Source organism: Colossoma macropomum, unplaced genomic scaffold (assembly GCF_904425465.1).
Source record: "Colossoma macropomum unplaced genomic scaffold, Colossoma_macropomum, whole genome shotgun sequence".
NCBI lineage: Eukaryota > Metazoa > Chordata > Actinopteri > Characiformes > Serrasalmidae > Colossoma > Colossoma macropomum.
The window spans coordinates 30,516,867-30,535,124 of NW_023494785.1; the positions used below are offsets into that span (position 1 = coordinate 30,516,867).

The 18,258-nt window shown below is 38.6% G+C and overlaps 1 protein-coding gene across 1 annotated transcript in view; it reads left to right on the forward strand.

Annotated features, from left to right (window-relative positions):
- Positions 1 to 6,935: 6,935 nt before the first annotated feature.
- Positions 6,936 to 18,258, forward strand: part of col6a4a (collagen, type VI, alpha 4a) — a 50,144-nt gene continuing 38,821 nt past the window's right edge. The window contains 1 exon segment of the mRNA XM_036590243.1: positions 6,936 to 7,074. The gene's annotated coding sequence lies outside the window, so the exon portion shown is untranslated.

Sequence of the window (18,258 nt, forward strand, 5' to 3'; positions counted from 1 at the left end):
GTGTAACAAACACATGAACCTTGGTTCGGACTTTTAGGTGTGAAAATGCCCTTTTATTTGTCCTGTCCCAACCTTTTTAGAACATGTTACAAGCAAGCATCAATATAAGAATAAACATGTATTTAACAAAAATGCAGGTTATAAGATAAAATATGACATGTCTTTGTACTGCTTTTGTTCAAAGACCGGTCAAAGTGGATAAATCGGTGCTTTCTGGTTTTATTTGCATTTTACCAGGCTTTCTTGTATTTGGGTTTGTATTAGTTAACTATCTGGTGATTCTCAACAGTGTGAGGGCTAGGTTTAGGTTTTAGGGTAAGGTTAAGCTTAGGTTTAATGATCGGTTTAGCGTGAGGGGAATTTAAGTTGAATTTAATAGATATTTGGTTGAATGTAATTTAAATGCATGATAAACATCTGCAAAGCATCTACGGAAATAAGGTATTACCAAAAAAAGCATGCCAAAAACAGAATGGGGCTCCATACTGATGTGATAAAAAGGGATTGGTCTAACTTTATATGTGCATGCTTCATATTAGTGACATTGGATGTTTTCTAAACACAAATACCACTCCACCTCATCGCCCCCCACCCAAGCACTATATAGTTTTGCCACAGCTGAAATCAGGCAACCCAAGCTGGAACATCTGTGCGGAACAAAAGAGAGGATTTAATTGCATACAGCCACAAGAGCGTTAGAGAGTTCAGGTACTGATCATCCCAAAAGTATTAGATGGAGCTACAGATAATACAGTTCCACTGCTCCACTGCTGGGGGGCTTTATACCTCTCTAGCTGATGTTTAGCAGTGGGCATGATGATCTTAGGCTTGTGTGCAGCTGCTTCAGAGAATCTTATTTTATTAGAAATACTGAAGCTGATACAAGCTGTGTGTGCAGTTGAGTGCTTGTGTCAGCATTGAATGTGCCTTAAAGTAGCTGAATTCATTAATTATAAGGGGTATCAGGATTTTTTTAGGCATGTATTTGTGTGCCAAACAATATCTACTCACTGTAGAAGCCTTTTCAGCCTCTTCCAGCAGTGGGTTACACTGGTGTGTCTAGAACAAAAATGTGTGTCTGGAAGTTCTCAAGAACTGAACTGGAAACCATTGCTGTGATGTGATGTAATCATGTGTTTTCCAGACTCTTAACTGTTTTAATGCACAATCCAAAGGAAACCTCATTTCAGATGATGCCTATAGTCCTGTGCTTTGACTTGTGGATGTTTTCTAGTCACGGCTGTGCAAGAGGGTTGATGTAAAGCAAACGTGTCATGGGAGACTGTGAAAGTGTCAGATTCAGGGTCAGCCCACAAGATAAGAGAGTGGGAGGAAAGGATCATGTTTTCGTATTTACCAGAATGTGTGCTCAAGTAGGATCACCATCCGTTCATGTCTACAAACTAAAAAATCCACTTCCCTGTCCATTTTTACTTTTCAAGATGCAGAACAGAGGCTTACTGGCATGTACTGACAATAGCTCAGGGTCTTGGATTATGTTAAAAAGAACTGTTATGACTTAAAAAGAAAGATAGGAGATACACATAGCTCACATTAATAGGCTGTTCCAGAGTCTACAGGAAGCAACTGCAAAAGCTTGGTCACCTTTTTGCTTTACTGAGACTGAACAACCATCAAAAGAATCTGTTAAGAAGCTCTCAAAGGTCAACAGGCCATATTGTGCACATGATTACTGCCCAAAAAATAGTAACTTTACAGGACAAGGAAGACTGACCGAGACCCACATACAGTTCTCCTCATAAGTTTACAAATCCTGGCAATACTAGAATTTATAAGATGTGTACCATTCCCTAATTAAAACATGAGTGATCAAGCAAAACACAGTTCTTTTATTTTAATGGGATTCAAATTAACCTATAAGGTGCACAGAGTAGCACACCCATTAAACAAAATGTAGCAATGAAGAAAATACTGAAATGGTCCCTGTTCTAAAGTTTGTAGATTCATAGTCCTTAATATATAGATAATAATGTCTTGCATGAACTGCATGTTTGAGATCTCCCCAAAGTGGTTCAGTGATATTGAGGTCAGTAGACCTTGATGGCCACTCCAGAACCTTCACTTTTTTCTGCTGTAGCCACTACAGGGTTGATTTGGCTTTGTGTTTTGGATCATTGTCATTTTGGAAAGTCTAAGTATCGCCCATGCTCAGCTTCTGGGCTGATGAATGCAGACTGTCCTCCAAAATGTTCCTGATTGCTTGCTGCATTCATTATGCCATCAATTTTGACTAAATTCCTTGTGCTGCTGTAGCTCACACCCCCCCAAAACATCAGAGATCCACCTCCAGGCTTCCCAGAAGGGATTGTGTACTTTTTGTCATAGGCCTTCTTGACTCCTGTCTGAACACTATATAGTTCAGTTTTGGTCTCAACACTCCAAATGACTTTGTTCCAGAAGTTTTAAGGCTTGTGTAGGTGTTGTTTGGCATATTGTAAGTGGACTATTTTGTGGCATTGGCACAGCTTTTTTCTGGCAACTCAACCGAGCAGCTCATTTTTGATGAAGTACCTCCTTATTGTGCATCTTGGAACAGCCACACCACTTTTTACAGGGAGGCCTATATTTCAGTTGAAGTTGCTTGTAGGCTTCTTTGCATCCCCACCAATTTTCCTGGAAGTTATGGCTGAAATCGTTGTTGGTCCACCTGACTCTTGGTCCACCTGACTCTTGGTAAGCCCAAATTTTTCACTTATTTATCAGTTTGAACACTACTTGTTGGCATTTTCAAATTATTGGATATCGTTTGGTATCCCTTTCATAATTTATAAAATTCGACTACCATTTCTTGCAGGTCCTTTGACAGTCCATTTGCTTTGCCCATGACTCAGTATCCAGCAAAGTCAGTGCAACCCTGGATGAAATGTGCAGGTTTCTAAAAAATGTCTTGACTATTTATACACAGACACTAATTACAATCAAACAAGTAACAGGTCTGGAAACCCTTAATAGTCATTTAAACCTGTGTGTGTCCACTGGTGTGTATATTATTAGGCCAAACATGCAAAGATATGTAAACTTTAGATAAGGGTTATTTGGGTAATTTCAGTTATTATAATGAGTACAATGGGCACAGAAAATTATGTGATTAATAAATGGCTTTATCTGACCACTACTTCTAAATAAAAGAAAAGTTTTGTGTATAATCAGACATATTTTTAAAGAAATGGCCAATATTTCACAAATTCTGCCAAGGTATATAAACATATGAGCAGAACTGTATAACTTAATTACAGTAATCCACACAAGCTGAAACAAAGGCAGGCATCACCTTTTTTTTTCAAATCAGAAAAAGAAAAAAGTGGTTTGGTGCTTCGAAGATGAAAGAAGTGCAATTTGTTTATTCTGGAAATCATGGTAAACTGCAATGTTTTCATGTATGCTGTTAGTTGCTATTTTACTCAAATCTTTATTAGTCATTCAGGTCTAGATCCATTGCAGCACTCAGGGAGGTTTTTGATTTAATACTTTGTTATCCCTACTCAGGTTGGGCTCTTTTACTTTCACTTGAGTCAGCATTTCACCGTAGTAACAATGCTTTCACTTGAGTCTGGTTTTAGGTCAGTATGTTCACATGTTACCCTTTAATCAGGGGAATCAGGTTTTCTAACTGGAACTGCAGGGTTTAAGTTGGGGGCACTGAAATTGTAAGCAGTATATGCGTGACATGAATGGTGATGTCATGCAAAATGATTTGCCTTTTTTTCATTTGAATTTTTTTTTTGTGAAGTTACTTCAAACAGAGCGTGTCATGATGTGCTGTATGTCATAAGTGCCAGATTTAGCTGACTACCAATCCCAGCGTTGGGCCAGAACGACTTATTTTGCTAATTTTCTACTACTTCCCCCACCCCACCCTCCCTGCCAACCCTTCGCTCAGATGCAAGAACAGGACAGACTCAGGTTTCATGTAGAAATGGCTGTTCTTTTATTAAAATAATACATAGTTTACATATGCAGTGTAAACCCAACACAATGCAACAAGAACATTAATAATAAGTGTGCTTTTCACACAACTATCGCAACATTTCCCTTCAAACATACAGCAATTGCTATATACGACAGTACACAAAATCATGGAATAAAGAGCCGAGACATAAATGTTTGTTAGTACCTGGAAACTGACAAGTGAGATACTAATAACGTGTCACAATTCTCCAAAATCAGATTGGGCTGGAAAGGTTGAAAATGCCACTAATCCTGGTAGCTTCTGTCATCTGTGGTGCTCCTTTTAACTGCAATGTGCATTTCTCACATCAAACATCAACAGGTGCCATTAAGGCTCTTCATAGCAAGAACACCTTGTGGAGGAAGGACACTGGCACAGTTAACAAAAGCATAATGATCAAACAGACTGATTGTAATATCCAAATGGACTTTTTGAACAAACTAATAACTGAATAATAAACAGTTCAACATGCACCACTTTTAACTATTTAGACGTTTTTATGCTCTGAGAACTGTTATTGACATTTCCGTTTCCAAATTCTTCTTTAAGGGGATAAGTATGTTCACGTTCTTTAAAGAAAGGGCTGCTCTTTAACCGGTCACAACGTCCCCTGTCTTTAAAAACACTCCCTTGCGTGCCACACACTGCTTGTAAGATGCATTTTCTTTCCACCATTGCAGTGGATTTGAATCCAGAGGCATGACTTTTCCCATCTTCTGGAGTTGAATCTCCTGTTTCACAACATCAGACGGCACAGTGTGGGTTGTGCTGAACAAATCACCAATAAGTTTGCCACTTATTCTGCAGGGCTCTGGTTGGTCCCTTCTACAGAGTCACTGGTCTAAAAAGACAAGGTCATACAAAACAGCTGGAAGTGCAGTTACAACATTTAAGTTCAGATTCAAAACATAGATCATAAGGGTGCATGCCTTTGCTGTGCTGTCACATTTTATCAATAGCGCATTGCCCTCGACAACGATGGCAACATCAAAGGGATCTTCATCTCTGGCAGCCTAGACAACAAGGATCTTCAGGACATGCAGTGTAGCTCAAGGATCTTCAGTCTAGTCACCTCTAATGTCCTGCTTGTTGAATTCCAGCAATGTAAGTAAATAGATACAGTAAAATTATACACATGTTCTGTTCACCTTTTTAATATACATTCTTCAAAAATCTGTTTGTTTGTTTTTTTGTAAAACTGTAATCTGTTCATGCATGCACACTCACTAACTACAGACGTTCTAAGGTGGCAACAATTTTAGTTTACGGTGTTGAACCATGATCCACTAATGGAGGAGTGAATGCAGTGAGGGACTGCAAAAACATCTACAATGCAAGCTATGGGTAACTGCATTAAAGACCTTTTCCTGTGTGTTTGACTTTATTTGATTATTTTGGTCTACACTGAAATACATATTTATTTATTAATGACTCAGGTTTGTGGTATAACACTGAGAGACTTTTTGGCAGGAAACTTAGCTCAGACAAGAGTGTAAAGTATGTAAATCTGTGTGATAATTTAACAATTCAAATTCTCCTGTTATACACACCCTGCTGAAGTGTTTGTTGTGTGTTTCGGCTTTTTTTTTATATATATCGCAATGTAAAAGATCCTAATGGTTGAACAGATGACCAGTGGCTGATTCTACATGCATTTGATTGTTTCCTAATGGGATCTTAAGGTGTTCTACAGGAATCTAGTAGTCGCTATTGGAAACCATTAAGCCAAGTACCCATTAAAAAGCAAAATCATTAGGTTTTCAAGTGGTCCTTTTTCAGCAGGGCACACTCACAAACACACACACACACACACACACACACACACACACACACACACTCACACACACACACACAGATGTTGTGTTAACCTCGGTGGACTGAAGGCTGCAGACAGGTGGCTCCGATGGGCAGATTCTGTTTGTGGCAGATACACTCACAGAAATAAAGGTGCTAAACTGTCACTGGGGCAGTACCCCTCTCGTCACTGGGCTGGTACCTTCTTAGGTACATCTCAGTTCCTTTAGTCAGGGAACATAATTGTACCATAACACACTGAAATTATATTTTGTAAGTTGCACTGACTCCACACACCCCGACTCGTCTCCAGGCTTTTTATTTTATTTTTCTGTTTTAAAACATTAGTTTATGAAAAGATACAAATACATACTTTTACTTATTTAAGGTGCACAATTGGACCTTAAAACCACTGTTACACCTTTGAGGGAACATTACAATGTACCTGCACAGAACCTTTGTTTACAACAGTGTAGGTACAAACAATTAAATGCTAATATACACAACAAAGTGAGCAACGCCTGTAAAGTGTCAGCTCGTTTGTCTCCTCTCTCTTTTTCTGGGTGAACTTTATGCAAATTAGTGTCCAATCAAATTGTTGATGTGGGGCGTCACGCCCACAGTGACACACTCGAACACACTCTGAGCGGTAACAATTATAGATAACAGTTTTTTGTTTGTTTGATTTTAAAAACAGTATTTGGCAGCTTTTAAGTCTCAGAAATGGCCAACAGTGGACGAGGTAAGCGATCAGAGCACTGTAATAAAAATACACCGTTAACGCAAACGGCTACGGCAGCGTTTAAAATCTATGAAAAAAACCCACAAAACTACAAACTTCACATTAAAACACGCAGATATAGGTCTTTATCACTTTCACATTACTTTTAAGTTCAGATCTTCAAGGCTTTTTTTTGTTGCAGTTAGCCAACCCTGAAATCTAGGGATGTTGAAACACCCGCAGCATCCCCTCTATCCGCTTCCCTCGGGTGTTCAACTTGAGCGTTCCTGGGATAAAAAAAAGCGCGTTATTTATACCCCACCTGATTTCCGACAAAGCTCCGCCTCCTCTTCTACAATTGGCTGAGAGTATCCGATCTCCTGCTCTGTGATTGGTTAATAAAGTGACATCTTTGTTAGGGCTGGCTCAAAGCTCATACTCACAAAGAGCTCCCTGGTGTGAGTAGAAGCTTTTAGCCAAACTAAGTGCACGAAGCTTGTCGGAATACGGGTGGGAATAATAAGGCTGAGGGCAGAGGCGCTTGCAGAGTCTGGAGGAGTGAGATTCCCACCCTGCGCACTAGCCTCATGTAAGTACTGCACGGTCACTGTTAGTTATTCCATTTTCATGGATAAAACTGATGCGATTATCCGCTGCATGTGAGCTTTTTGTATGCAAAATGACTTCATTGAGTAGTTGAAGAGCTTTCAACAACAGATAAAAAAGCATTATCTACCCTGCTGAAAAAACCTATAGACCTATTCCATTAGGTCTTAATCATAATGGTCTTAATCATAATGATATCTAATGGTCAGAGATGTTAGTGAGCTGGAATTGTTAATGTTGAAGACCTTTTTTCAATGTGGTTCAGTGTGCTATTGTTTGGAGTGACTGCAGGCTGAACGAGAATCTGCTGTGTTGCTAGAATGCCCTTAGAAAAGTGTAGTGAGCCTGTAGGGATGCCTCATATTGGTCCCTTATAGATTATCTATACCTGCTCTAACGGTTTACAAACTATCTGTTGAAACCCAATTGATGATGAGCATGTGCTGAATTTAGAATAAGATGTAGGACTAGGTTTAAATTAAGGTCAGGGCTGGGATTAGTCTTACATTTTCAGTTTAACTAAACATTCAGATGCATTCAAATATTTAACTGAATGTTGATCAAAAGCAAGGAGAGCATCTCTGGAGCTTTGGACTCTTAAACTGTCAATGCACACTTTCCATGTACTGATTCACTAAATGCGCATTTGTAAAACAGCATTCGAAAGTTTGGAGTCACAGTTCAAATGTTTGAGATCACTGTTTTCACAAAAATATTTTAAAACTGAAATTATACTATTATGATTTTACTACTCTACAGCCTCCTAGATTCCAACTAACTTGTCTGAAGCTGTCATAAAATATTATAAATATTCAGATTGTCTTGTATTTGAAACTTGGTGGTCAAATTCCTGGCAGATAAAGAAATTACTGTAAATAAATAATTACATTATGTCGTGTGTCAAACTAGCCTTCTGGATCAGTTTGACCACCACAGGTTCCTGCTGTCCAACGCTGTGCCAACCTCACCTGCATGAACTGACCCTCCTGATGATACTGCTGCATGCACAGATTCGAACTATTTAATCATATCTATTGCTTCACCTGTTTTTCCCCTTTTCTGTGTTTTAATATTTTATACCAATGTCTTCTGTTCAAATTGCTCTTGTGTTATTGTTTGCTATCCTCTGTTGACCAGAGGAGGATGGCTATCCCTTTGGAGTCTTGGTTCCTCTCAAGGTTTCTTCCTCTTGCTTTTAGGGAGTTTTTCCTCACCACTGTCTCCATTAGCTTGTTCATTTATGGCGCCTGCTGTAAAAGTGCTATATAAATAAACTTTCACTTGCCTTGACATTTAATGTTTGAATGATCCAGCGATTTAATGATAACTCTTTGGTGTTCCCGAAAAACATGAAATATTGAATAAAACCTCTTGAAATGCCGTCCGGTGTCTAGCTTATTGTTGTTGTTGGACCTTGTATCTCCAAAATGGTAACTTCTCAGAAGAAGCCAAAAAACATTCTTGTTTTTTAATGTAAAATGTAAAAGGATTTTATTCCAAGTAATTTTAGACAATTTCCATTGGTCCATTCTTCATGAAAACAGTAAATGGCAACTGTCCTTTCCAAATCATGTCAATCATGTGGGATTTCAGTCTATACTGCAGAAGCTACTGTTGAAAAAAATAGCATCAATTATTAATATGACAAGTGATTCCAAACTTTTGAAGGCTGGTGTATTTGCATTCATATGACCAAATAAAGGAGTGCTTGAAAAGCCTTTTGAAAAGCCCTACAAATTTACTTTTTTGTTTGAACTATTTTCATTTATTGTCGACCGATGCACAAACAAAAAGGACATTTCAGGGATCCTTTTAAAAAAAAGCTAAATTTCTGATTTTCTGCAATTTACCTCATGGATGTAACTTAATTGGCCTAAGTGGTGTTTGGACTAGACTGAAAAGATTTTGACCCATCCACTTTGTTCCAAAAGATAAACAGCCATGATTTGACCCTTCCCTTTTAAAGAAAGTATGGCAGTAGTGCTCAGATTGTGGACTTAAAAAGAGTTTGCAGTCCTGAAGGTTTTGTTGACTGTAAATCATTGAGATTTTTGCTGAGTGTTTAAGAGACTAGGATGTTTATAAAAAAGGCCTGTAAACTAAACAGAGGAATGATGTTGAGGTTTCACCCAGCATGATAAGCAAAAGATAAATCATATTAGTTGAATGTCTGTCAAGATGGACCACACACATGCTGAAAAGAAGAGGATGGACAGGACTTACATCTTCTTACTTCTCACTCAGAGCAGTAAAATGACCATCAGTGTAGACTGATGTTTTATTGTCAGAAGAGGAAAACATCATATAAGCACAGACGTTCAGGAAATGTGCAATTTGCCCATATCTTATTCACAACCACTTGGCATTTGTTAAGCAGTGCAGTGAAAAAGTTCAGCAGATTTCAACTTTATGCAAATGAGTTGGGCAGCCGCATTGAGTTTAGCCAATCAGACAAAAGTAGACTAGCCTTGGTCTTAAATGTCTGCCTCCGAGTGTAGAGGGAGAAACATCTACTCCTTAAATCCAATGTTTTTAAACACATTTCCTCAAGTATATGTAAAGACATTTTGATAAATCTGTACTTTTCTGAGTATTTCCTGAGTATAAGTGAGTAAAGGAATCTACTTTTTGCTCAGTTACATTTTGGCCATTCATATTAATTATATTCATATATTCATAAATTCTTATTAATTCCTTTTTAATTCCCTTCCTTTGTTTAAAGTCTTGTTGGTGACAACATCTATACCTCTTTGTGGCTGGTCACATCTCTGACTTTGGAGCTTCAGCATTTTATTATAGATCAAAAAAATCTCAGAAAGAGAAGAGTAGAGCCTAACAAGCTTCAATTACAATAATGATAAATGCTGATTTTCTAAGTATTTTTTTGGACTTGATACATTTGTTCTTCTTCTCAAGTTGTTTTTTTTTTGGAAAGGTGTTTTTACTTAAGTCATTATTTTATTAAAATATTACAAATTTTACTTGAGTGTGGGTTTAGGCTACTCTCCCAACTTCTTGCAAAAGTTATGGCACATTTTACATCTTACGTTTTATTTTTTTATACATAAGAGCCTGGGTTCAATTCCCTGGCCAGGCAACCAGGGTCTTTTCTGTGTGGAGTTTGCATGTTCTCCCCCCGTGTCTGTGTGGATTTACTCCGGGTCCTCCGGTTTCCTCCCACAGTCCAAAGACATGCAGTCAGGCAAACTGGAGATGCTAAATTGCGCTGAGGTGTGCGTGGGTGAATGTGTCTGAGGACTTGAAGGGAAAAAACCGATTGGATGATGCTTACATTGTTCAACTGGGAAGGCAAAATATGAACCTTACGGACCTCTAAGGTTGCTTGCTAAAGTAGTTAGCTAGTGAGACTGAGCGAGCTAACTTTCTAACTTGTGTGGATGACTGATGCATTATGAAAACTGTAAAAGCATAAGAAGCATAAGTCTGCTCTTTATACTTATTGCAAGCTTTTGTGTAACATTAAAATAAATCAAAAACTGGCCAAGATATTGCAGAGACCCGCTAGCTTGGGAGGTGTGGCCATATGAGTGGCCAAACATGGAGGCTCATGGTAGAGCCCTCCAAAAAATGGACTGTAAATGTGTTGTTTTATGTGTTTATGTTGTTGTCTGTTAGTAAAGGGGGGTATATTGTTTAATTGTGTTGTTTTGTGTATGACTATGAGAAGAGACTGTGTGACTGAAGGATAGGAGAGAGCTCTAAGAACTTGGACTGGAGCTCAGGATGGTGTCTGCTTTGAATTATAGGGCTGGACCCCCTCTTGATGAACAGAGGAAGGAGTGAGAGCTGGAACTGAGGAACAGGGAGGGGAGTTGGTGGGAATATGAACATTTTTATGTCACAGGAAGGTAGAGGTGGAAATTTATGGGACATTAGATTTGAAGGAGGGGGAGCGGCAGGTGTGGTCCTCCTCCCAAAGTCATTTCATAACTCTCATTTTTCTTATTTTTTATGTTATCTTCAAATAAAGTTATTTTGAGCTCATAAGATGGTATCCTCATGCTGAAGGTTAGCTTTGCGTTTTAGAGGTGTTCATTATTTTAACCATGCTGATGTTTTGTGTTCAAGTTTTCCAAGTCAGCCTGCACTACTAATGTAGAGGTAAACATCTGGCTTTGGCCAGTCTTTAAAGGGCTACTGAGACTGCCTCTTGAACTGAGGTGGATGATTCTGATCACGATGATGATGTTTCGTGGGTAACAGTTCATTACTTACGCAATAGTCCTTTCATTAACGTTTGTTGATGTCACTGTCCATGCAGTGCTATCATCAGAAGAGTGTGAGGCCATCCTTTAAAAAAGGTTCTGTACTAAATGCAAAGGCTATATATGGAATCACTCAAAGAGATCTTTGAAGGTTTAACAGAAACAAACAAAATCACTAAGAATGCTCCAGTCGGACTCTACTAAATCAAAAATTACCACAAACTCAGAAAGAAGAAATTGTTGAACACGTGCTGTATACTTTAGTGTAATTGTTAAATAGTGTTGCTGCTTTGTTTTCTGCTATCATAATGAATTACTGGATACTTTTTGCGCATCACACCTTAGATCAGTGGCCTGAACATGACTACTGTCATTATAAGCAAAGACAGGTGGCCAGGTTTCCTGTCTTTCTCTCTCTCTCTCTGTGCTTGTATCAGTGCAGAGGACGGCTCTCATGTACTAATGAATATAATAGGGCGTAATGAGGAATTTCCTCCAGATTTGGTCCCTAAAGACATAGACTTAGGAGACAAGGGTGTGGATAATGAGGAACGGTCGTCTATGAGTCTGAGACCCTGCAGCTGCTTGGAAGTATGAATTACATTGGTTCCATTTTAACGATTAGATTCAATAATGGACATTATATTGCTAACTGAAGTGTTAATGAAATTATGGCAATTTTACTCTTTTTTTTTCTTTCAGTTATCGTTATAGTTGATGCTTATTTCGTACAACTATAAATATGGCCAGACTGCTGGATAATCAAAGTGATTAGGGAAAAATGGCAAAGCTTTTGCTCCAAGGTTTCTGATGGAATATGTGTTATGAGCTAAACCAACAGAGATCTGGGTGAAGAGTGAAAGCTGTTGCAATACAACAGTTAACACTGTTGTGCTGGCCAGTCTTGGATTAGGAGGCTGTTGTGTTGCAAAAAGTCTTACTGAGCTGTCTTTAAGTCTTGAATGTGAAAATATATTGCTGATGTATTAGATTAATGTAAATAAATGTAATATTAGTTTTAAAACATTTCTTTAGACATCAGATTATGACCGATTTCTGTTACTTTAGTCCAAAACCTTCTAATCTAAATAGTATGAAACTCAAACTGTGCCCAAAACAAACATTCACCAATAGATGAAAAGCACAGAATGCCATTCTACACTATAACGTTCAGGAATTTGTAGATACCTTCTCATCCAGCGCTTCTTCTGAAATCAAGGGCAATAACACAGAGTTTGTCCTTGTAACAGACTCTACTTTTCTGAGGAGGCTTTACACTAGATTTTGGAACATTGCTGTGGGGATTTGATTGCATTCAGCCACAAGTGCATTAGTGAGGTTAACTACTGATACTGGATGATTAGTTCTGAATCACAGCTGTCACTCCAGCTCATACCAAAGCTTTTCATTGGTGCTCCATAACTTCAGAGCTCCACAGCCCAATGCTGGGGGGCTCTCCTCCCCTATAGCTGATGCTAGGATTTGAACATGGTGACCTTATCTAACACTATGAAGTCCATCAGTGAAAAGTGGAAGAAATATAGTACCACCAAGGTTTTGAAAATACCAGATTGTTCAAAGCTGATGACCAGGCAAATTTGAAAGTTCATTACGGAGGCTACAAAGTGATCTATAGAAAGAAGCTACAAGAATTTATGGAAGTAAGTGGTCAGTTGATGCGAATTGCAATGATTGTGTGTATTATTTCAGGTCACAAGTCTGAGCTGTGAGCTAGAGAGGCTAAATGAAAGCTACTTCTCACAAAAGAAATGACCTAAGCTTGTTTACGTTTTGAATGAAGATATATTCAGTCTCCGATAATACAGGCTCAATTCCAAAAACATACGTTTAGCACAAACCCATGGGTCTGCTCTTTTCATCTGGGACTGGGGCTCCAGTTCAGATAGCAGGGAAAATGAACCGTTCCAAATACCAATAAATTCACAAAACATCTCGTGTCTGATGAGATCATAGATTGAACGTTTTGGTCTTAATTCCGGAGGATATGTTTGGCACACAGCCAACACGGCTCAACCCCTAAAGAACACTGTGCCTGCAGTCAGATGTGGTGGTGGCAGGATGTTTTCATAGGGCTGCTTTTCATCAGCTGGGAAGGGGGCTCCAATTAAGATGAAGGGGAATTAAGGGGAATATGGAGCTTTCAAAATACCAGGATATTTTGGCACAAACCTGCTGCCCTATGCCAGAAAGTTCAAAGTAAAGAAGTATTTCACCTTTCAATATGACAGTGATCTGAAACACACAGCTAAATCAACAAAGAAATGCGTCGGGAAATGGAAGATGTCTTTAATGTCGAGTCAAAGCGCCAATCTTAACTCTCTTTAAAGCCGGTGGGCTGACCTTTGTTTTTAAAAGTTGTGGAGGTTGTGGGTTGACTGTGGAATGGAAGGGAATGCTTTGTAAGAAGTGACTTTATAAATGGAACTTTAAAAATTGGTGACGAAGCCCAACTCCACAGGTCAGTAGAACATGACATGCCCTTTCCAACAAGCCCTTGTTTGCACTGCTAGTGTTTAGGGAGCCAGAGTTACAGATCCTGGAATATTGCACGTTTGTATCCGACTTAGGTGCCCTGCCGAGACGCTCGTCCATGGTGAAGGTTTGGAGAGCCAGAGAAATTTAGAGAGCCATTATTCGCTGAAAATATGAGTAACTTACTTCAAACTTTATTGGGTTATAGGGGGTTACGTTCCCTTTCCAACAACAGATGACTTTCTATTGTAGTCTTTGGGAAACAAGAGATAACAACATGTATTATCTTACCTTTGAACTTAAGGTCTGCACCCACCACAATATCTTGCAGGGCGGGACTAATTTGCAGTGTTGTGCGCAGGAGCGGGCGGGGAACCAGCACACTGCAGGCGGGAGTGGGACAAAGCATACATGAAGAGAAATCCTGCAAATTAATGAATAGCCTAGATAGAGTAGAACGATCATTAAATCATATAACAATAACAATATAAAATGTTAACATTAAAACCATTAAAATGAATAAAGTAATTCTAAAGAGTTGTGAAGCTACAGATCAGGTAAATAACAAGCAAATTCTTGTACCTTACAGAGATGGTGGAGCCTTTAGTCCAATGGCCACAGCTGCCAAGCCCAGCCAAATACCAAAAATAACAATTCTGTGCTTTAATTTTTGCTTTGTGTTTACTGGGAATAAATTGCATATGGTGAAGTTTCTTCACAGTGCCCATGACTATTGTACTATTTCAGCAGAGGATAATGTATTTGTGAATAGACTATGTCAAATATTGGATGTCAGTGCACTTTGATGGAACTGCATGGTCAGGAGCAGGCCAAAATTGTTCGGTTGCGGGCTGGGGTGGGACAAATGATTCCAATTTTCTGCAGGAGTGAGATGAAATCTTGCAGGAGCGGGCAGGGGTTGGACTGTAAAAACAGTTCTGTGCAGACCTCTACTATGAAGCACTGTATATCAGCAGAAAAATGTTAGAACGAAGCCAAACTCCACATGTCAGTAGAGCATGATGTGCCCTCTCCAATGATCTCTTGATTACAACCTTTGTGAAACTGAAGATACGGATCCTGAAATCACCAGCCTCCTCACCACTTGTCTGGTGATGTGTCCAAGTTGTTAGTGTCATAATCACATGATCAGTGACTGGTCAACATCAAGCTTAAAGCGTCATCGCTGTGCAGTAAAGTCAACAAGTTGACCAGCTGTGCAACCCCTACTGTGTAGCATGTAGTTCTCAATTTGATATACCTTTAATCTGGTGACTGTCTGAAGCCAATGCCAATCTTTTGTTCATTCAAAAGGCAAAGATTTGTGACGACTCCAGTCTATATACAGCTGCTCTTTAAAAAACATAATGTCGGCTTCAAAGGAACAAAAAGATCTAAATTCAGATACATGGATTAATCAGGTCCATTAAATGTGCTACAATTCATTGTAATGTCTACTATTAATGTAATATCTATTATATCTGCACGGCCCATACTGGTTTGTGAATTAGTTTGTAAAGAATTATAATGAACCTATTAGTTATTTATGGAAATTAAAAATTACAATTTTTACTGCTTAAAATAAGACTAAGCACTTGCTTCGTGTAATTTTGGGAGGAGGGGTTACAATCTATGGACAGAAGTATTGGGACACCCACACATTACACCTACAGGAGCTTTCCTGACATCCCATTGTAAATCCATAGGTGTTAATATGGCCCATTGCAGCTATAACAGCTTCCACTCTTCTGGGAAGCTTTCTACAAGATTTTGGAGTGTGAAAAGCATTTGTGAGGTCAGACACTGATGTTGGATGAGAGGGCCTGGCTCACAATTTCCATTCTAGTCCCAAAGGTGTTCAATGGGGTTGAGGTCAGAGCTCTGTTAGGGTCAGTCAAATTCTTCCACACCAAACTCACCTAGACATGCCTTTATGGACCTTGCTTTGTGCACTGGGGCTGAGACAGGAAAGGGTCTTCCCCAAACTTTTCCACAGAGTTGGAAGCTACATTTCTCCAAAATGTCTTGGTTTGCCGAAGCATTTAGATTTCCCTTCACTGGAACTAAGGGGTCTAGGCCAACCCCTGAAAAACAACCCATAGCATTATCCCTCCTCCACCAAACTTTACAGTTGGCACAATGCAGTCAGGTAGATAATGTTCTACTGGCATTCGCCAAACCCAGACTCATCCATTAGACTGCCAGATAGAGAAGCATGATTCATCACTCCGAAGCTGCTCCCGAGTACAGTGGTGGTGTGCTTTACATCAATCCATCAGACATTTGGCATTATGCTTGGTGATGTAAGGTTTGCATGCAGCTGATTGGCTATAGAAACCAATGCCATGAAGCTCCTGGTACACAGTTTTTGTGCTGATGTTTGTGCGAGAGGAGGTCAGAGTGTTGGTGACTTGTATGCACTATGTGCACTCGGCAACCCCGCTCTGTAACTTTCACATGGTCTGCCACTTGCCACTCACAGTTGAACATAGAATATCTAGGAGGGAAGAAATTTCATGAGCTGACTTGTCACAATGGTGGCATCCTATTACAGCACCACGCTCAAATTCAGTGAGCTCTTTATAACGACCCATTCTTTCACAAATGTAGGCAGACTGCATGGCAAGGTGCTTGATTTTATACACTTTTGACAATGGGACTCAATGAAACGCCTGAATTCAATAACTAAGAAATGTGTCCCAATACTTTTGTCCAAATTGTGTATGTCATGACAAATGAAAGAACAGCCATTATAAGATCACACATATGTGTTCCCTACCATCCTTCTTTATTGAAAAAATGTTTTATGTCTGTCTGGAAAAGATATACAATCGTGCTAAAATAGAAAATGATAATACTCAGCTCAAACACAAGGCCAGTGTAACATTTCTGCCAGTGAATTTATGTGGTCAGTTTTTCAATTTTCAGTTTTGCAACATATTTCAGAACTGCTGAGAATTTGGCCATTTATTTTTTCCAAGACAACATTAATATTGCCTTCATTTAATTACAGTTCCCAAAGGGACTGTTTCTGTTATCTTTAAGTTTAGTTTCCACTGGTACACACATCAGTATTGTTATATGCATGTATGATTATTTCCACCATTTTAATGTTCAGTATTAGCTGGCAGAAAGTGATATTGGCCAATATAACTTCACTGGATTTAACCTTAGTTATCAGCCTAATCCCAGATGTCTTTGTGAACACCTTTAACCTGAGCACAGACTAACTTTAGGAAGGAATTGCTAACAAATACATAAAGGGCTTGAAACCTGGATGACTTTCATGTTGGTAGTGGGATGGCTGCTTTTTGTTGTCTTCCCTTTTCCTCTCTAACTTTACGCATAGTTAAACCTTGCAATGTTAACATTACCCACCCAGAAAAACAAAGGAGGGTAGTTTGACACTACTTTTCACAGTCTTATTCTGGTGAGAGAAATTGTAGTTATAATTTACAATACAATTACAGTAAAACTACAGTAAATTACTGGCTACCAGTTTGATTACTTTCACAGTAATTTACTGTACCGTGTTAACAGTAAATAATACTGTGACTTCACCAACACTTGGACCACTGTAATGTAGCTGTATTCTGCTGTACATTTACAGTAATAAGCTGTAATTTCCTTTTTTTACATAACTTAAGACCTACAAAATGACCTGCAACCTATAAAAAAGATCATTTAAAAAAATCAATGAACAAATGCTTTCACCATGTTTTGCACAGGATATGCAGATTTCTTAAATATTCATTTTTAAAATGTAAATACACATTTACAGACATTTCAATTTTGCTTATAATTTCCACAAACAAGACCAAACATATGTCTGGAAACACCACAGTGCCAGCACTTAAACAGTCAAAAAATAAATTAAGAAAAATATAATAAAATCCACCATAAAACAAAAAGTCTTTAAAACACCAAAATCTGAAATATCAAAATTAAAATTTTTTTTTACCAGGTGCAGTAATGTCGCATGATGCTGTGTGGCACAGCTTAACGTCTACTTCACAATAATTTGCTGTGTTATAACAGACAATAACTTTAGATGACCCGATTTTATAATACATTTATGTATATATTAGTTTACTGTCAAAATAAGCATTAAATATTGTCGAATATTAAGAATCTGTGGTTTTGCGCAAACATTTATTTTGCATTAAAAATAGCCTAATACCTAAAACTGTAGGTCCAAGCCAAGAACCATAGAACCCTTTTTATCAATAGTATACTGAGGAGACCACCTCATTGTATCTATACTCATTGTTCATTTTATCAGCTCCACTTACCATTTAGCTGCACTTTGTCATTCAAAGGGGACTAACAAACTACGCAGAGAAACAGATGGACTGCAGTCTGTGATAGTAGAACTAAAAAGTGTACCTGTATGGTAAATGGAGCTCATAGAATGCACAAAGAGTGTAGATACAGGAAGGTGATTTTAA